This window comes from Pristiophorus japonicus, chromosome 3 (assembly GCF_044704955.1).
Source record: "Pristiophorus japonicus isolate sPriJap1 chromosome 3, sPriJap1.hap1, whole genome shotgun sequence".
In the NCBI taxonomy this organism is placed as follows: domain Eukaryota; kingdom Metazoa; phylum Chordata; class Chondrichthyes; family Pristiophoridae; genus Pristiophorus; species Pristiophorus japonicus.
Window position 1 is genome coordinate 290777597 of NC_091979.1, and position 21802 is coordinate 290799398.

The 21802-nt window shown below is 50.1% G+C and overlaps 1 pseudogene; it reads right to left on the reverse strand.

Annotated features, from left to right (window-relative positions):
- Positions 1-3506: 3506 nt before the first annotated feature.
- On the reverse strand, positions 3507-3625 carry LOC139260530 (5S ribosomal RNA; annotated as a pseudogene).
- Between the last annotated feature and the right edge of the window lie 18177 nt (positions 3626-21802).

A 21802-nucleotide genomic window follows, 5' to 3' on the forward strand; every position in this document is an offset into this window, starting at 1 on the left:
TCATCTTCAATTTGTTCTGGGTTGTCTGTGAATCGCAGTTTGGTTTGGTCGATGTGCCCCTTGCACGTTTGGCCATTTAACAGTTTGACTACAAACACTCTGTTCCCCTCCTTGGCCAAAACCGTGCCAGCAACCCACTTTGGACCATGACCATAATTCAGGACCATCACAGGATCATGAACAGCAATGTCACATGATACGGCCGCGCGATCGTGGTACCATTGCTGCTGTTGCTGTCTGGTTTCGACATGATCATTGAGATCTAGGTGTACAAGGGAAAGCCTGGTTTTGAGGCCTCTTTTAATTAACAGTTCGGCAGTAGGGACCCCGGTGAGCGAGTGGAATCTCGTCCGGTAACTGAGTAGAATGCGGGACAAGCGGGTCTGTAGGGAGCCGTGAGTCATTCGTTTTAGGCTCTGCTTAATGATTTGGACAACCCGTTCTGACCGTTAGACACGGGTTTGAAAGGGGCAGGTCTGACATGCTTGATGCCATTACAGGTCATAAACTCGTGGAACTCCGCACTGGTGAAACACGGTCCGTTGTCGCTGACAAGGACACTGGACAGGCCATGGGTGGTGAACATGGCCTGTAGGCTTTCAATAGTGGCTGTGGACGTGCTGGATGACATGATTACGCATTCAATCCATTTGGAGTAAAGTGTCCACTACCACTAAAAGTATTTTGCCGCGAAAGGAGCCGGCAAAGTCTATGTGGATCCTTGACCACGGTTTGGATGGCCATGACCACAACTCTTTTGGGGGGGGAACAAAATAAACGTTAGATCAAGTGCCCCCCGATCTGGGGGACACTACAGACACTTAACTGCCTCTTTTTTTTCATAAATGTTTTTTTTTGTTTTTTTGTGATTTGTTTTTTGGGGCATTAAAACATTATATTTAACAAGTGCCCACTAGAAAAGGGGAGGGGGACACTAAAAACAGCTCTACAACTCTTTTGAGGGAGACAAAATAAACATTAAATCAAGTGCCCCCCGATCTGGGGGACACTCCAAACATTTTTCAACTGCCCTTTTTTTTTTGTTTTTTGGTTTTTTTTTTTGGTTTTTTTGGTGATTTTTTTGGGCAATAAAATCATAAATTTTACAAGTGCCCCCTATAAAAGGGGAGGGGGACACTAAAAACGCTGGCAATTAAAACAAATTAAACTTTAAAACATAAAATCAAATTAAAATTTGGTTGCCGGGCGTGATGATGCACTCCAGTCCCTCCGGCGCCCACCTCTCGCGGAAAACCACACTCCATCTCTAAGGACACCCTGGCCCGGATGTAGGCACGGAAGAGAGGCAGGCAGTCAGGCTGAATGACCCCCTCGACCGCCCGCTGCCTGGACCGGCTGATGGCACCCTTGGCCGTGCCCAGGAGTAGTCCTACGAGGAGGCCCTCGGACCTACTCGCTCCCCTCCACACAGGGTGCCCAAAGATCAGGAGTGTGGGACTGAAGTGTAACCAGAATTTCAGGAGCAGCCCCTTTAAATATTGGAACAGGGGCTGCAACCTCGCACATTCAGTAAAAACATGGAACACGGACTCTTCCAGACCGCAGAAATTGCAGGCGGCCTGGGAGCCCGTGAACCGGCTTAAAAATTTATTGCACGGGACTGCTCCGTGCACCACCCTCCAGGCCAAGTCCCCGATAAATAGTGGGAGGACTCCCGTGTAGAGTGCACTCCATCGGGGACACACGCCTCCTCCGGACGGCAAGATGGTACGCCATGGCGTGTCCGGACGGCAGGCGAGGATGGCAAGGTTGAGAGTGTGCAGGAGCAGCCCGTACAGGAAACCCCTCCGCGCAGAACTGAAAGGCACGGAGGGAATATCCCCGAGGCGGCTCAAGTTGTGAGGCGCCGGCTCCCGATGAGGAATTCCGTCCGGACGGGGGTCAGTTTGGACGGGATCTCCCCACGTGCTTGAGCCTCCTCGACACACCTAATGGAGTCAGGGCCCAGTGCTGTTTTTAGCGACTCGATGGCATCGGCCGCGCGGTGGACGTCGGCCGAATTTAGGCGCCGCGCCAGCGTGTCTGGCCCCATTCAGCCCGCTCCTCCACCATCGAGCAGGTCCCTGACCCTGGTCACCTCACCAACTACAGCCCTCTCGTCCGACTGCCACATAAACCCTCGGTCGTGGAGGTACGGATTCCCGAGCAGCGGCTCCTGCAGGACGGCCGCCACTCCAGCCGGTGGAGAGCTGTGCTTGGTGGAGACTTTGTTCCAGACCCTGGTGAATTCCTTGTAAAAGGCAGGCAGCTCCTGGAAGGCGGTCCTGACGCCCCCCCCAAGTTCACAAGCAGGAGCTGCGTGTCGTAGTTGAGGCCGTGCTGCTGGCGGAAGAAATACGTCGCCAGCGCACGCCACCTAGGAGGGGGCTCAACGTAAAGGTATCTCTGCAGGGTCTGAAGACGGAAAGTCGCTAGCTGGGTGCTGACGCACACCAACGACTGACTGCCCTCCCTAAGCGGGAGACTCAAGACCGCGGCAGAGACCCAGTGCTTCCTGTTCTTCCAGAAGAAGTCCACCAGCTTCTTCTGTATCTTGGCGACAAACGCAGGGGGAGGGGTCAAAGTGACCAGCCGGTACCAGAGCATAGCGGCCACCAGCTGGTTTATGACTAGCGCTCGACCCCTGTAGGACAGCACTCGGAGCAGTCCTGTCCAGCGCCCTAGGCGAGCGGCGACCTTGGCCTCCAGCTCTTGCCAGTTCGCCGGCCAGGCTTCCTCGTTGGGGCTAAGGTAGACTCCCAGATAGAGGAGATGGGTCGTGCTCCAGGCAAAAGGCCTGAGCTCCTCCGGCAGGGAGTCCACCCGCCACTGACCCACCAGGAGTCCGGAACATTTCTCCCAGTTGATCCTGGCGGAGGATGAGGCCGAGTAAATCTCCTGGCACTCACGCATCCTCCGCAGCTCAGCGGGATCCTCTACCGTGAGGAGCACGTCATCGGCGTAAGCCGAGAGGACGACCTCCATGCCCGGCCCTTGCAGAGCCAGTCCCGTCAACCTCGTCCGCAGGAGGCGCAGGAAAGGCTCCACGCAGATGGCATATAACTGGCCGGACATGGGGCATCCCTCTCCCAAAGCGAAGGGGCGCCATCAAGGACCCGTTAACCTTAATCAGACACTCCGCGGTGGCATACAAAAGTCGCATCCGGGCGACGAAATGCGTCCCGAACCCGAAAGCGCGCAGAGTCGTGATCCACCCTGTCGAATGCCTTCTCTTGGTCGAGAGATAGGAAGGCGACCGACAGACCAGCCTCCTGGGAGTGATGCATGAGGTCCCGGACCAGATGGATGTTATCGTGGATTGTCCGGCCCGGGATCGTGTAGGACTGGTCGGGATGGATCATGTGGTCCAGCACGGCGCCAAGGCGAGCAGACATCACCCTGGCGAAGATTTTGTAGTCCATGCTGAGGAGGGAGACCGGGCGCCAGTTCTTAAGTAGGCGGAGATCGCCCTTCTTCGGCAGCAGGACGACGACTGCCCTGCGCTAAACCAACTGCACCTGGTATTCCCAGGCAGTCTCCCATCCAAGTGCTAACCAGACCTGACTCTGCTTAGTTTCCGAGATCAAACGAGATCGGGCATTTTCAGACTAGTGTGGCTATAGGCCACCACACACTCAGCGGAGCCTCCACAGGTGCATTACTCAGTTGCATGCAAATGTTGCACTGATGCACGCATGACTCCAAGTCCGAATCAATGCCGGGCCACCAAACGTGAGACCTGGCAATGGCCTTCATCATGACAATGCCTGGGTGGGCACTATGTAAACCTCGCACAAAAGTTTCCCTGCCTTTTTTTGGCATAACAACACGATTACCCCATAACAGACAATCAGACTAAATAGACAATTCATCTTTGCAGCGGCTATAAGGCTTAATTTCATCCTGCATTTCCCTGGGAATGGCAGACCAATTTCCATTTAGGAGACACCTTCTTATGCTTGACAGTACAGGATCCTGGCTGGTCCAGGTCCTAATTTGGCGAGCCGTGATGGGTGACCCCTCACTCTCAAAGGCATCCATGACCAGTAGCAAGTCTGCGGTCTGCGGCATTTCCACCCCGGTTGTGGGCAATGGTTGCCGGCTAAGCGTATCAGCACAGTTTTCAGTGCCTGGTCTGTGGCGGATGACATAATCATAAGTGGATAATGTCAGTGCACATCTTTGGATGCAGGACGAGGCATTGGTGTTTATACCTTTGCTCTCAGAAAACAATGAAATGAGCGGCCTGTGGTCTGTTTCAAGCTCAAACCGAAGCCCAAACAGGTATTGGTGCATTTTCTAATCCCATATACGCATGCTAAAGCCTCTTTCTCTACCATACTATAGGCTTTTTCAGCCTTAGACAGACTTCTGGATGCGTATGCAACCGGTTGGAGTTTGCCTGATACATTAGCTTGCTGGAGCACACAACCGACCCCATATGATGAGGCGGCGTAGGCCAGCACTAACCGCTTACATGGGTCATAGTGTACCAGTAATTTATTGGAACATAGCAGGTTCCTGGCCTCTCAAAGGCTCTGTTTTGAGATTTGCCCCAAACCCAGTCATTACCCTTTCTCAGCAACATATGCAAGGGCTCTAGAAATGTGCTCAAACTAGGTAGAAAGTTACCGAAATAGTTGAGAAGACCCAGGAACGAACGCAGCTCCGTCACACTCTGGGGTCTGGGTGCATTCTTGATGGCCTCTATCTTCGAGTCCGTAGGCCTGATGCCGTCTGCTGCAATCTTTCTCCCCAGGAATTCGACTTCTGGTGCCATGAAAACGCACATGGAGCATTTTAGCTTGAGTCCCACGCTATCCAGACGACGTAGAACCTTTTCCAGGTTGCGCAGGTGTTCGGTGGCATTGCGACCGATGAGCAGGATGTCATCTTGGAACACGACGGTGCTCGGGACAGACTTCAGCAAACTCTCCATGTTTCTCTGAAATATGGTTGCCGCCGAGCGAATTCCGAAAGGGCATCTGTGGTATATAAACAGTCCTTTGTGCGTGTTGATGCACATCAGTTTTTTCGAAGATTCGACCTGCTCCTGTGTCATGTAAGCGGAGGTCAGGTCCAATTTGGTGAACGACTTCCCCCCCGCCGCTAGCATTGCAAACAGGTCATCAGCCTTGGGTAACGGGTACTGATCCTGTATCGAAACTCTGTTGATCGTTACCTTGTAGTCACCGCAGATCCTGACCGTGCCATTACTTTTCAACACCGGGACAATTGAGTGAACTTGACTGATGATATGATTCCTTCCTGTTGAAGTCTCTCTAGTTCGATCTTGACCCTCTCCCTCATCTTGTACGGAACCACCCGAGCCTTGTGATGGACGGGTCTTGCATCAAGGCCGAGGTGAATCTGCACCTTTGCTCCCGTGTAGTTGCCGATGCCTGGTTCGAACAACGAGGGAAACTGGCTCAACACTTGAGCACACTGATGATAAGGCTTTAATATCATTCCAGTTCCATTTAATTTTCTCAAGCCAACTCCTGCCGAACAGCGTGGGCCATTGCGTGGAATGATCCACAATGATAAATCATGCACAGCTCCATCATACAATACTTTTACTACCCCGCTGCCAATGACTGATATGAGCTCTTTGGTGTAGGTATGCAGCTTCGCATTGATTGGGCTCAGTTTGGGTCTTTTTGCCTTAGTGTCCCACAGCTTTTCGAAAGCCCTTTGGCTCATTATTGACTGACTCGCACCCGTTTCCAATTCCATGGATACTGGAACCACATTTAATTTAACTTCCAGCATTATCGGAGGACTTTTGGTACAAGAACGTACCCCATACACTTATTCATCCTGTACCTTGGGTTGAGTTGTCTGTGCCGCTTGATCCACACTGGATCGATCATCCTCAGCCACGTGGTGTGTCGCAGCACGCTTGCTCGGTTGCGGACACATTCGCTGAAGGTGCCCCATTGTTGCACAGCCTTTGCATACGTATTGCTTGAATCAGCGTTGATGGGCCCGATGATAGCCCCCGCAATGACAACAAGGCGAGATTTGATTCACTCCCGATGGCGGACTTTGAACAGTTACAGGTCGTACGAACACGGACGAACAGGCCCTGCCATGTGCAGCTCTGCCCGCCAATGATATTATTTTATGCACAGTACTTGCCGGTGAGTTTCGATGCTGGGAACATATCTGTTTCGATTTTTCGCCCATGGACATGCATGCCTAGGCGATCATGATGGCCCTGCTCAGGTCAAGAGATTCAGCAGCCAACAGCTTTCGAAGGATGACGTTGTGGCCAATGCCAAGTACGAAAAAGTCCCGCAGCATTTCCTCCAACGCAGCTCCGAAGTTGCACGGCCCAGCGAGACGTCTCAGGTCGGCGACAAATTCCCCCACGTTCTGGCCCGCGGAGCGATTGTGCGTATCGAAACGGTACCTCGCCATGGTGATGCTTTCCTTCGGTTTGAAGTGGTTCTGAACCAGCGTACACAATTCATCGTAATCTTATCTGTTGGTCGAGTCAGTGAGAGTAGATTCTTGATAAGCCATAAATGTTTGACCCACAAACGGTGAGGAGAACTGCCCTGCGATTAATTGCGTTATTGGTTTCTTCCAATCCGTTGGCTACGAAGTACTGGTCGAGGCGATCAACAAAATCCTCCCAGTCGTCCCCCTCCATGAATCTCTCCAAAATTCCAACAGACATGGTTGCGTGAAAGTTCGTATTTTTAACTCATCGCCAATGGTTAAGTATCAAACAAATCGACGAGGCTAAGTACAGTGAGCTAGTTCAGGCATGACCTGACTCCAGTTTATTTCTTCTCAAAGTGAGGATTCAACATGGCGGCCAACCTTATATACACGGCTTGCATTTGTCTGCCAGTGACCATTAGGACTCCGACAGTCGCGCCCTCCGGTGGCAGATAAAACCAAGTTAACATACAGAACATCTTGATTGAGCCCAAAACCCTGCGCCATGTGTAATTTTGTTCTTATAAATCCTGACGTCAAAGAACCATGTAACAGGGGACTAGGCATTTAGTAATCCTTATAGATTCATTTAATCTAGATTTGGAGTTCAGAATCTAAAGATTTGGTGCCTGGAAACTGGCAACAATTGACAACTGCTATTGACTGCCAGCTCTGAGTGAGCAAGCATGCAGCAGACCACAAATCTGGAGACACACTCAGGCGAGTACTGCAGTCCACCCCCTGAGTGGTTGAGGCAACGGAACCTCTGTTTCAGAATGCCTATAGTGTGTTCGATGATTACCCTGGAGGTTGTCAGACTCTCATTGTAAGCAATCTGCCCATCAGTTCTCAGGTTGCGCAGAGGAGTCATGAGCCAAGTGCTCAGCGTGTATCCCTTGTCACCCAGGAGCCAGCCACAATGTTCACTGAGACCCGTGAAGAGGTGTAGCACACCGCTCTGGCGCAGTATGAATGAGTCGTGGGTGCTGCCAGGGTATCGGGCATCCGCGTGCATAATCTTGCGGTTGTGGTCACAAACAAGTTGTACATTGAGGGACAGGAAGCCCTTGCAGTTTCTGAATTGCTCTGCAGCCTGGTGCGGTGCCCTGAGGCCTACATGCGTGCAGTCAATCATCCCCTGGATGCTGGGGAAGCACGCAATGTGCATGAATACAGTCTGGCGCTCCAATTGCTTCTCCCTGGTCATGGAGAAGGAAATGTAGTCGGCCCTCCTCCTATAAAAAGCATCTGTGACCTCCCATATCGATATGTGCGCTGCAAACTGCGAAATGGTCAGATGTCCGCAGTGGCAGCTTGGAATGAGTCTGTGGCATAAAAGTTGAGGGCTATAATGACCTTCGATGCCACGCTCAGATCTGTCCTCACCCGTGTCTGTCATGTATTCAACTATCATTGTAACTCATGTATAAGCTGACCTAAGTTGTACAGCTTGAGAACATTGACCACAAGGGATGAACTTGTGGGAGACACTCCTAACCTGGACTCTCAGGTATAAAAGGGGAAGCTCCACCCACCTTCTTCACTTCAGTGCTGGCTAATAAAGGTAACTGGTCACAGAGTGACCTTCTCTCAAGTATGGGCCTCGTGTGCATTTATACTGTATAGTAAGGACATATCATTGGCGACATGAAACTGGGATTTAAACCACGCGAGCATGGCCACTAGCAGCACAGAAGAGAGGTACTGTGTTGGTGATGATTGAGACGACTTTATTGAGAGACTACAGCAAAGTTTTGTCACGAAGGAATGATTGGGACAGGATTCAGCCGACAAATGCAGGGCTCATCTCCTGATGGTTTGTGGATCCAGAACGTACTCCCTGATGAAGGACCTTCTAGCGCCAGAGAAGCCGGCGGACAAGACGTTCGAAGAGCTCAGTAAGTTGATCGGGGAACACTTTAAACCGGCGAGCAGCATACACATGGTGAGACATCGGTTTTACACACACCGGCGGCGAGAAGAACAAAGCATTCCAGACTTCGTGGCAGATCTCCGGCGACTGGCGAGCCTATGTAAGTTCCCAGATGCATGCAGAGCGGAGATGCTGCGAGACTTTTTTATTGAGGGCATCAGGCACGCTGGGGTTTTCAGGAAACTGATTGAGACCAAAGACTTGACCTTGGAAGTGGCGGCTCTGATAGCCCAGACATTTATCTCAGAGGAGGAAGAGACCAGAATGATGTCTGACAAAAATCTTGGCTTAAATGCGGCAAATGACCAGGGAGTCAACATTGTTAACGTGGCACACAGTTCTCTAGGCAGACAAGGGCAATCGGACATGCCCCAGCATGCAGTCGAACCCAAAGGGGGAATTCAACAGAGACAATGGCTAGCTGAACGGCGATTCATGCCATCACAATGGACAATGCGGCGAGTAATGGGGCCATCAACACCTGTTAATGTGCACTTAAGGACAGTCACAGAGACAGTCAGAGACAATCGACTGGTAATGGACCTTTTGTTTCCAACAATGGGGCCTCCAGCTCAAGCTGGAGGTGTGGAGGCAAACACCCAGCCAGAGCTTGCAGGTATCAGCAATATGCCTGCAGAAACTGCAACGTCAGCGGTCACTTGGCGCGTATGTGCAGGAAGCCTGCGGCCAGGTTGATGTACGTGGAGGACAGGCCCAATGTAAGCCCTACGAGACCAAATGAATACTGGGGAAAATCGCTGGAAGCTGAAGTTCAGTGAGTTCATGTGGAGCACATATACTATTCATATACCAGGACGCCAGCGATAATGATGAAAGTGCTCCTCAATGGCATCCCAGTATTAATGGAGCTAGACATGGGGGCCAGCCAGTCCCTGATGAGTATCAAACAGTACGAAAGGTTGTGGGTGTCCAAGGCCAGGAGGCCAAAATTATTGCCGATTGACACACAGCTACGGACATATACAAAGGAGATCATTCTGGTGCTGGGCAACACCATGGTAGTCGTGATCCACAAAGATTCAGAGAACAGGTTGCCACTCTGGATTGTCCTGGGGGATGGTCCTGCACTACTGGGGAGGAGTTGGCTTGCTGTCATGAACTGGAAATGGGACAATGTCAATGCAATTTCCTCTGTGGACTGAGTATCATGCTGGACAAATTTGACTCATTATTTCAACCCGGCATCGGCACTTTCATGGGGGCCAAGGTAGTGATCCACATAAACCCGGATGCCAGGCCAGTACACCACAAGGCCAGAGCGGTGTCGTACGTGATGCGGGTAAAGATAGAATGTGAATTGGACCCCCTGCTGAGGGAAGGCATCATCTCGCCAGTCAAATTCAGTGACTGGGCGAGCCCGATCTTGCCGGTGCTCAAGGCGAATGGGTCGGTCAGGATATGTGGCGATTACAAGACACCATCAATCGTGTGTCACTCCAAGACCAGTACCCGCTACCGAGAGCGGAGGACCTCTTTGCGACGCTATCCGGTGGCAAACTTTTTTCAAAATTGGACCTGACCTCAGCTTACATGACCCAGGAGCTGGCGAGTGAGTCGAAGAAGCTGACCACCATCACGACACACAAGGGATTGTTTGAGTATAACAGATGTCCGTTCAGGATTCATTCGGCCGCCGCGATCGTTCAGCGAAATATGGAAAGTCTCCTCAAGTCGATTCCAAGGACGGTGGTTTTTCAAGATGACATCCTCATCATGGGTTGCGATACTGAAGAACACCTCCACATTGTGGAGGAGGTGCTACGCAGACTGGACCGGGTAGGGCTGCGACTGAGAAAGGCGAAGTGCGTCTTCTTAGCTCCAGAGGTAGAATTCCTGGGGAGGAGGGTCGCAGCAGACGGGATCAGACCCACAAAATGGAAGCGATCCAGAGAGCACCCAGGCCCCGTAACACGACGGAGCTGCGTTCGTTCCTGGGGCTCCCTGAACTATTTTGGTTACTTTCTTCCCAAATTGAGCTCGCTGTTAGAGCCGTACACGTGCTCCTACGCAAAGGTCGCAAATGGGTCTGGGGGGACAGCCAGGAAAGGGCTTTTAATAGAGCACGCAATTTCTTATGTTCCAACAATCTGTTAACGCTATATGACCCGTGTAAGAAACTTGTGTTAACGTGCGATGCGTCGTCCTATGGGGTCAGGTGTGTGTTGCAGCATGTGAATGCCAATGGTCATTTACAGCCGGTAGCTTATGCCTCCAGAAGTCTGTCCCAGGCAGAAAGGGGCTATGGGATGGTAGAAAAGGAAGCGCTTGCATGTGTATATGCAGTAAAAAAAATGCACCAGTACCTGTTTGGCAGGAAATTTGAGCTGGAGACAGATCACAAACCCCTCACGTCCCTTTTGGCTGACAACAAGGTCAGAAATGCAAATGCATCGGCCCACATACAGAGATGGGCCGCCTATGACTACACAATTCGGCACAGACTGGGCACTGAAAACTGCGCCGATGCACTCAGCAGGCTCCCACTAGCCACCACTGAGGGGCAACTGAGCATGATGCTGAGATGGTCATGGCTGTTGAAGCTTTTGAAAGCGAAGGCTCACCCGTGACAGCCCGTCAGATTAAAGTCTGGACAAATAAAGACCCGCTACTGTCTTTAGTTAAGAAATGTGTCCTGAATGGGTTCTGGGCAGCCATGTACGGGGCATGCACTGAGAAATTTAAACCGTTTCATAGGCGCAAGGATGAACTCTCGATTCAGGTCGATTGCCTACTGTGGGGAAACTGAGTAGTCATGCCCCAGATGGGCAGAGAAGTGTTTATCAGAGAACTTCACAATGAGCGCCCGGGCATTGTCATGATGAAGGCAATTGCCAGGTCACACGTTTGGTGGCCAGGGATAGATGCAGACCTGGAACTTTGTGTTCGCAGGTGCAACACGTGTGCTCAGCTGGGCAACGCACCCAGGGAAGTCCCCCTTGGCCCGCCAAGCCATGGTCATGCATCCATGTGGACTATTGCAGGTCCTTTCATGGGAAAAATGTTTTTGGTTGTAATAGATGCCTACTCCAAATGGATTGAGTGTGTCATTTTAAATTCAAGCACATCCTCTTCCACGGTAGAAAGTCTACAGGCAATGTTCGCTGCCAACGGTCTACCGGATGTCTTGGTCAGCGACAATGGCCCGTGCTTCACAAGCACTGAATTCCAAGACTTCATGGCAGGCAATGGAATCAACCATGTCAGAATGGCACCGTTCAATCCGGCCTCAAATGGCCAGGCGGAACGAGCCGTGCAGGTAATCAAACAGGGGATGCTCAGAATCCAAGGGGGTTCCCTACAAAGCCGCTTATCACGCCTCCTGTTGGCCAATAGACCCCGACCACATTCGCTCACAGGGACTCCACCCACAGAGCTGCTAATGAAAAGGACCAGGTTATCCCTTATACACCCTACTATGAAAGAAATCATTGACAGCAGGCGTCAGTCACAATGTGACTACCATGCCAGGAATGCGAGGGCGTGATGTATTGATGTCAATGACCCTGTTTTTGTCCTTAATTATGCTGCAGGGCCCAAATGGCTTGCAGGCACTGTGATTGCCAAAGAGGGGAATAGGTTTTTGGTAGTTAAACTTACCAATGGACAAATCTGCTGCAAACACCTGGATCAAACTAAAAGGAGGTTCAGCAACCCCATAGAAGAAGCAGAGGAAGAACACGATGTAGAGTTCACTCCACCACAGGTGACCGAACACCGGAACCAAGTGGAGGAGAACCCAGTCACTGTGGGCAGTCCGGACAGGCCTGAGGCACCGCAAACGGCAGACACTCAGACCAGCGCCCAACAACCGCAGCCCCAACTCAGGCGCTCCACAAGGGAGCGTAAACCACCAGAGAGACTTAACCTGTGATCACAATAAGACTTTGGGGGGAGGTGATGTCATGAATTCAACTATCATTGTAACCCATGTATAAGCTGACCTACCGTATATACTCGCGTATCCTGTGATCTCACGTATCATGCGATCCCTAAATTTTCGTCCCCAAAACATGATTTTATCATATATCTCATGTATCATGCGAGTCACTTTTTTGAGATACCAGATGCCACTAGGCTAGGCTTTCAAACAAGTTTAACAAGTACCCAACACGTAACAAGTACCCTAACACATAACAACGATCGAATACAGACCTTAACAACCGAATCATGAAACATCGAGTGGATTCTGTTGTGAAAGCTGTTCGTGAATCGAACACCGATATAGCAATCATTCCAGCTGGCTTGACTAGCGTCGTTCAGCCACTTGACGAAAGAAATGGAATGACTGGATGATGGAAGGAGAGAAATCATTTACGAAGGGAGGGAATATGAAGGCTCCGGATTTGCCTCTACTGTGTTTGCGGGTAAAAGAAGCATGGGCTGAGATAGATGGAGCCTCTAATAATGCAGCAAACTTCAGAGGGAGTTGTGGGTGGCGATCTCTAGACCACAGCAAAGATACAGTACAAGTGACAATAGAGGCTGCAATCCAGCCCAGGAGATACCTGCCGAGATTCAGCGTGGATACGGTCTGCTTAACAGCCTAACAGCCTAATCTTGGCCAGCACTTCACACCCGCAAATTTTGTATCTCGCGTATCATGCGACCCCCCAAATTTAGGTTACAATTTAGGTCTTCAAAAGTCGCATGATACGCGAGTATATACGGTAAGTTGTACACCTTGAGAACATTGACCACAAAGGGTGAACTTGTGGGAGACACTCCTAACCTGGACTCTCAGGTATAAAAGGGGAAGCTCCACCCACCTTCATCACTTGAGGTCTTGGTAATAATGGTAACTGGTCACAGAGTGACCTTCTCTCAAGTATGGGCCTCGTGTGCATTTATACTGTATAGTAAGGACATATCAGTGTCCGTGGCTCCAATTCTGGCTGCAGGAGATTACAGATCTCAGTGATGCCGTCCTTCCGGAATCTCAGTCTGCGAAGGCACTGATCATCACTCATATCAGTGTATGACCGAAGCTCCTTACGCGATATGCTCTCTCGCCCCCACTTCTGTGTAGCCGTCTTGCTACGCGAGGTGGCTCATTCGCTGCTCCCTGCTGCTCTGCTGCCTCCTACAACTCTGCAGGCTGCTGCTGCCCAGCATCTGGCTCCGCTGTAGGCTGCCTCCTGACCTCCTGGCCCAGTATCTGGTGGTGGGCGGGGGGAAGGAGGTCGGCGTACCTGACTCTCCTCCTTGGCGGAGACCTTTGCTGAGGGCCTTCATGTGGCTCCTCTCTTGCTTCCCCTCTGTGGCCATCTCCCTGGCCCTCTCCATGCTGGGCCGCAAAGATGCCTGTGGCCATTACCCGTTGCCTCTGCAGCCGTTGCCCCTGGCACCGCCTTCTCCTCCGTGCCTCGGCGGCACGCACAATGCGCAGGAAGCGTTGGCCTGCAAGCATTGCCCCCATCTCAAAGGACTCCACAAGCCCAGCCTCCTTGAAGTGGCCTCCCTGTTCTGCAGGTGAAAGGCGCAAAGCAGTGCACACTGCAGCCTTGCACTGCTACTCAAAGAATGCAAAAAAGTGGCCGACGCTGAATCGAATTAAATCACCAACCCAAAAGGCACTCCGACAGTGTGCATCAGCAACGATGCACCACTCGAAAAATCCTACCCTTGGCACCGCCAAGCGGCCTGACGACTTTTGAAGGGCAACTGGGTTTCTGGCCCGGGACCTCGGCGGTGCGCGCAGTAATGATGCACTTAGGAGTGCTGGCCATCACCTCCGCAGAAGTGGGGGGGCGGGGGGAAGAGATGCGGTGCTGCACACTGCCGCTAAGCCGTGTCAGGGCAATACCGATCTCGGCGGTCATTTCACAAGAACTCAGCGGCCACTGCACTCCGCAGCGTGGCCGCAGGTTTGAGGTGCTAACAGGCATGACCAACAGGGGCAATTTCTGCTCTAAAGAGTTTTAAAGGCTGAGTCATATAAAAAGTTAGTCAGGCAACCAAAACGAGAACTGGAAGGGCAAAGATGACAATAGAAAGAGAGCCTGCAGGGAACAGGAATAATGGTTACCTGAAATAGATGTGATCCAGTTAATACTCTGAGGCTGTCCATAAATCCAGGGACGGTGCCTGCAGCCTGGAAAATCACAAAGGGTATCTGCATATTCAAGAAAAGAGTGAAACATGAACTCAAATGATAGACTGGTTAACACCAGCAGCAGGGGAAATAATTTAAAGCCTTTTTTCAGGATATTATCAGTGCTTATTGAAAGAATACAAATGCATAAAAGGTATCAGCACTGTTTTGGTGGCATTATTATGCTTCACAAAGCTGCTAGAACTCATTACGGTGGGAACTGAATCAGTGGACTAAGGTTATCCAATGGATAGGATTTAGTTTGATTTTCAGAAGGTAGTGAATGAAGCTTTACATCTGAATCTGCTGAAAGCCAAGGCTCTTGGAAATATTGACAAGTTAGCTAATTTGAAAACTGGCTTATTGATAGAAAACAGAAGCTGTCAAATGGAAAAGGCTCTAACTGGGGAGTAGTGTGTAGTACCGTTCCAGAAGGATTTGTTCCCATTCACCTGTTAGCTGGACTTTTCAAAAATGATATGTAGGAAAGTACTTCTAGTATAGCACTATATTGGATGATGACACCAACCTATGTGGTCAAATAATTAATGCACAGGAGCTTGTAGCATCACAGGGTCTTGAATAAATTAGGACTATTAGCTACTGAATTGTAGATAGATTTTCATGTCAATAAATCTAACCTAATACATATTAGTGTATGAAGTGTGGATACACAATAAATGGTGTTCCATGCCAAAGATGAAATGGATTTGATTTTGAAAATATTAATAAACCAAATCAAGCACTACTAGGATGTATTTCAAGGCCATTTGAATATAAAACAAAATTAATTATTCTGATTTTGAACAGCATTGAGAAGGCTATATTTTGGGTACCTATCTTCAAAAGGATGTTGATGCACTGATGAGAATTCAGAGGACAAAAACTACAATGATTCTGGGTCTTGGGGCTTAGAAGCAAGACTCAAGAGCCTGCATTTGTTTTCATTGGAGAAAGTAAGATTGAGAGCTTCAAATGGTGACAGACATGGATAAAGTGGATTTATACAAGTTATTTAACTTTGGCCATGATCCTATGACGAGAAGATGTGAGTACAAAATTATCAAAACTGCAGATTAGAATATTTTCCCATGGAGCAGTCTAAGTTTGGTAGATTTCCAGCAAAAACAGTTAACAATTTGTTGATTAAATCATTTCAAGAATACTTCCTGGTTAGCATGGTGCCCATAGCAGAAAACTGCCCCTAATTTAACAATGGCCCAGAATTTGTCATTGTAATGATGGCGAAACTGTCAGCGCTCGCCAACATTTCTGTGTAAAACTGACAGCAACTTCCAGCATCCGAGGAGCGCTGTTAAATGCGGAAATCCAAAAGTTGTTGTCAGTGATACCCTGCTCCTCCACAGGATGCGATGTTGCCGTCTTCGCAGATGCAATCAATGCAGAATCAGTGATTTGACATGAACTTCAACCTTTTAGAAACATAGAAACATAGAAAATAGGTGCAGGAGTAGGCCATTCGGCCCTTCGAGCCTGCACCGCCATTCAATAAGATCATGGCTGATCATGCAGCTTCAGTACCCCTTTCCTGCTTTCTCTCCATACCCCCTGATCCCTTGAGCTGTAAGGGCCACATCTAACTCCCTTTTGATACTGTATAAATACAAGTTGTTGTTGTAGTAAGCTCTCCCAAGGAACTGCTCCATCTTTTGATCATCGAATCCATTGGCACTTTGCCCGTCCATCAGGCAGATGATAATCCAGACAGTCGGGGGCTCGACCCCTAGATGTCGCAGGGAGGGTCCGCGAAGCAGCTAAGGGAGCCCAACGTGTACAATCCCCCACCCCACTTTGTAGTGTACGCCCCGGTGAGTAAGCTCACAGGTTGGTCGAGTTGTTGAGTTGGGGAGTGGCTTAGCCAGTCACGTGATGTTCACAAGCCTCAATAAAACTGCAGCCAGTTGGGTTCAGGGGATCCACGATGGGGCAGGTGGTTGTGAGCCGAGTGGATGAACCGGTAATGTGTAGTGTGATTGTTAAACCTTTTGCTAATAAACCAACTAGCTCTCAATAACAATGTGTTGCTATGGATTCTTAAGCAAAGAAGCCATGGAGCAAATACATGGACCCCGTAGCCTGGAGCGGAGTTAGGTTCTGCTGGCGTGGGGAGAGTCGGTGCCTCACTGCGCAGAATGCTTACACGAGCCACAGGGCCGCAGCAGCCTCTCAGAGTCTGGTGGGTGCTGACATTACACCGGCAACTCAATCAATGTGTGGGCCTGTGGGCAGACACAGGCCTGTCTCCCAGCTCCAGCTTCTCGCTCATGACTCATCTCCCTTCACATCACACTCTCACTGCTCACAATCCCCAGTGCTCTCACCTTGCAATGCCCTATTAGCAGGATATGGTGAAAGGGGTGAGATGAAGTTGGGGTGGTAGGAGACTCGTGCGTAGTGTAAACACCGGCATGGACTCGTTGGGCCAATGGCTCCTTCCTGTGCCATACACTCTGTGTCATTCTAATCACATCTCCATCTTCTGTCAGCTGTGGCGCATTGGTTGGCTCCGTCGCCTCCAAGTCAGAAGGTGTGGGTTCAAATTCCACTCCCGGGACTTGAGCACATAAATCCAGGCCGACACTCCAGGGCAGCGCCGAGGGAGTGCCGCACCATCGGAGGGGCAGCGCCGAGGGAGCGCCGCACCGCCGGAGGGGCAGTACTGAGGGAGTGCCGCACTGTCGGAGGGGCAGTACTGAGGGAGCGCCGCACTGTCAAAGGGGCCGTACAGAGGGAGTGCCACACATTCGGAGGGGCAGTACTGAGGGAGTGCCACACTGTCGGAGGGGCGGTACCGAGGGAGCGCCGCACTGTCGGAGGGTCGGTACTGAGGGACTGCCATGCTGTCGGAGGGGCAGTGCAGAGCGAGTACCGCACTGTCGGAGGGGCAGTACTGAGGGAGTGCCGCACTGTCGGAGGGGCAGTACAGATGGAGCGCCGCACTGTCGGAGGGGCAGTACTGAGGGAGTGCCGCACATTCAGAGGGGCGGTACAGAGGGAGTGCCGCACTGTCGGAGGGGCGGTACTAAAGAAAAACTCCACTTCTTTCTCCAGACTCCTCGACCGGGCAATGAAATCCCGGGGGTGGGGAGCCGTGATAGGTGCTGCATTGCCTGGCCTCCTGGGGCATGTGGGTGCCTGCGCGGGCCCCGAGTGGTGCGAACACCCACCAGCCCAGGCACCTTAGCGGACACTCCAGCGAGCCCACACATACTGTGGCGGGGTCACTGCGGGACGTCAGTGCTGGGCATGATCCCAGTGTTCCGCGCTGGGGTGGAGTCCTTGAGGATTGTCGAGCAGCCGTCACTTCTTCAAAGGCTCACTTTCCTCTTCCTTTTGCTCCCTCTGGTGGCTCGGGTATACTTTGAACATAAGAAATAGGAGCAGGAGTCGGCCATTCGGCCCCTCGCGTCTGCTCTGCCATTCAATAAGATCACATCTGATCTTCCACCTGTGGGGCTGTTCCCTCAACACTTTCCCTCCTGTCCATGGATAGTTCCCATGTGGCAGAAGAGTCGAGAACCAGAGGACACAGATTTAAGGTGATTGTCAGAAGAAGCAAAGATGACACGAGGGAAAACTGTTTTACGCGGCGAATGGTTGAAATGTGGAACACGCTGCCTGAGAGGGTGGGGGAGGCAGATTCAATCATGGCTTTCAAAAGGGAATTGGATAAAAACATAAGAAATAGGAGCAGGAGTCGGCCATACGGCCCCTCGAGCCTGCTCCACCATTAAACACGATCATGGCTAATCTGATCATGGACACAGCTCCACCTCCCCGCCCGCTCCCCACAACCCCTTATCCCCCCATCGTTTAAGAAACCGTCCACCTCCATCTCAAACCTACTCAATGTCCCAGCCTCCACAGCTCTCTGAGGTAGCGAACCCCACAGACCCACAACCCTCCGAGAGAAGAAATTTCTCCCCATCCAAGCCCCAAACGGGCGGCCACCCACCCTAAGACCATGCCCCCTAACTCCAGTACCCCCCATCACTGGAAACATCCTCTCTGCATCCACCCCGCCAAGACCCCCCACAATCATATACGTTTTGATAAAATCACCCCCCATCCCTCCGAACTCCAACCAGCAGAGGCCCAACCCACTCAACCTTTCCTCGTAAGTCAACCCCCTCATCTCCGGAATCAACCGAGTGAACCTTCTCTGAACTGCCTCCAAAACAAGTATATCCTTTCGTAAATATGGAAACCAAAGCTGCACGCAGTATTCCAGGTGTGGCCTCACCAATACCCTGTATAACTGTAGCAAGACTTCTCTGCTTTTCTACTCCATCCCCTTTGCAATAAAAGCCAAGATTCCATTGGCCTTCCTGATCACTTGCTGTACCTGCATACTAACCTTTTGTGTTTCATGCACTGAAGTACCTGAAGAAAAATTTTTGCAGGGCTATGGGGAAAGGGCAGGGGAGTGCGACTGGCTGAAGTGCTCTTGTAGAGAGCCGGCACGGGATCGACGGGCCGAATGGGATCCTCCCGTGCTGTAACCATGCCATGACTCTAGTTTCTATGAGCACCGATCCTGATCTGTGGAGTGTCGGGGTTAGCACAGGGCAGGTCTGATCATGAACCCTCAATCATGCCAAACCATTAGCGGAGAACAAGGTGGATGTCCTGCCCGATACATTCTCCCTGCCACTCAGATTGACTTACAGATGATGTAACAGCCAGGAGGAGGAAGGCCCCAGGTGAGGCACTGACCGACCTCACTCAATATGCCTGTTAAACAGGTTTGTTTAACAGCTCCCTTTGGAATGAACTGGAATTTCATAGAATCATAGAAATTTACAACACGGAAGGAGGCCATTTCGACCCATCGTGTCCGCGCCGGCCGACCAAGAGCTATCCAGCCTAATCCCACTTTCCAGCTCTCGGTCCGTAGCCCTGTAGGTTATGGCACTTCAAGCACACATCCAAATGTGGTGAGGGTTTCTACCTCTACCACCCTTTCAGGCAATGAGTTCCAGACCCCCACCACCCTCTGGGTGAAGACATTTCCCCTCAAATCCCCTCTAAACCTCCCCCCAATTACTTTCAATCTATGCCCCCGGTTGTTGATCCCTTGGCCAAGGGAAACAGGTCCTTTCTATCCACTCTATCCAAGCCCCTCATAATTTTATAATTATATAATTTTAACCTCAATCAGGTCTCTCCTCAGCCTCCTCGGTTTCAAAGAAAACAACCCCAGCATCTCCAATCTTTCCTCATAGCCAAAATTCTCCAGTCCAGGCAACATCCTGGTAAATCTCCTCTGCACCCTCTCGAGTGTAACATCCTGGTAAATCTCCTCTGTACCCTCTCTAGTGCAACATCCTGGTAAATCTCCTCTGTACCCTCTCTAGTGCAACATCCTGGTAAATCTCCTCTGTACCCTCTCTAGTGCAACATCCTGGTAAATCTCCTCTGTACCCTCTCTAGTGCAACATCCTGGTAAATCTCCTCTGTACCCTCTCTTTTACCCACTATTCTCGCTGTAAAAAATATTGAAAATGTTAAGCTTTATTGAATGAGATGTAACTGCGTTTTAATGGTGTACGAAGTCATAATTATGCTGAACAACCTCTTGGCCCTGAAAAACTAATTTAACAATTGTGGAGTGTTATTCCCGCCATGATTTCAAAAAATTCCACTAATTTTTAAAATAATGAAAATTCATTTTTATTTTTTTAAGTTGTTTATAATATTTCAGCTTCTACCTTAATCCCATGTGTATGTACCAATCTTTATTTCTCTTTCTCTAAAGTGATTAAAAAAGTGAATTTTTACAGTGCTTTTTACTTCCCGGTATGCTGTCTGTGAGAATTCTTCAATCTGATTGGCTGGTCAGCCTGCTTGATGACTTCACTGTTGCAGGGCGCTGCAGATCCCCTATAGATAGCACCAGATTCAAAGTCATGTCAGAATTGGGGAAATCGACACTCGAGGAACCACTAAATCTTTGTGGGTAGCTTTTTTCAAGGTCAGCGGTGAGCACTGTACCTTCACCAGTGACCATAAAAACTAAGCCATTAAATAAGCAACCTCATGAAATGGATACCACAGGATAGCTGGTGTAAGAAATAGAAAATGTCACACTGCTGCAGTAAGAGGAGTTTTACCCTTCATCTAACTACACTATACTTGACCTGAGGAGGTTTGATACTGGCCTCGTTGTTCAAAATAGAAAATATTCTATTCCCCTTGACTAACATCACTCATCTTGATTGACATAAAAATTCATGCACAAGTAAATGTTTTATTTAAAGGTTTATGCTGATAAACCAAGATGATCAAATATTCTATGGAACATGATGCATTGCTTGGATCATGTATGCCATCTGTCGAATGCAACTCGTCGGAGTTGTAAGGACAAGCTGTCAGATTGTATTAACATTCTGGCATCCATGCTTTTGTTACTTCTAGACTTGAATATTCTACTGCTCTCCTGGTCGACCACCCATCTACTACCCTCCATAAACTTGACTCATCCAAAACTCTGCTATACAACAACAAGAACACTTTGGGCTGGATTCTCATTTTGATTCCACCTCTGGTAGTGTCCCGGAAGGGTGGTAATGGCTCTGGAAATGGTTACTGCCTGGGCGGCCAGCTTCCAGCGCCCCGCCTGGACATTTGTTGCTGGTTTTGCAGTGGTGCTGAGCAGTGCCGCCCGGGAACATCCCGCCGGTATGCAACGCCCCCGGGTTGAAATTTGGTTGTGAAATTTGGTTGGAGCAGCATGTAGTAAGAAAGCTGGCAGTCCAAGCTGTTCAAGCAGCAATGAGGAAGGAATAACTGCATGAGGTAAATGTGATTGGGTTTTTTTGTTTTCTTTTTACAATTTATCTATATTTGGCGTCAGTAATATATTGGGAATGTTTTCTGTGTTTTGCGTCCCGATTTTTTTTGTTGCAGGGATGCCTCTCTTAGGGCGCTCCAAAACCGGCTCTTAAGCAACAGATTTTCAGTTGCTCACCCGGCCTACTGTCCTAAGAGAGGTGTGGCATGCCTCCCTTAGCGCTCCACTTCACACTCAGGGCCCCAGCTGCTGAATTTTGTTGATGCTGACGCAAACCATTTCCCGGTGCAAAATGTACCGCTCCGCTGCCATTAGTGCCAGAAGAAGCCTCCAACCAAAAATCCAGCCTCTTGTATTTATAGCACCTTTAATGTAGCGAAACGTTCCAAGGTGCTTCACAGGAGTATTATGAAATTAAAAATTTGACACCGAGCCACATACCGGTAAGTAGAAATTATCGCAGATGATCAAAAGCTTGGTCAAAGAGTTATGT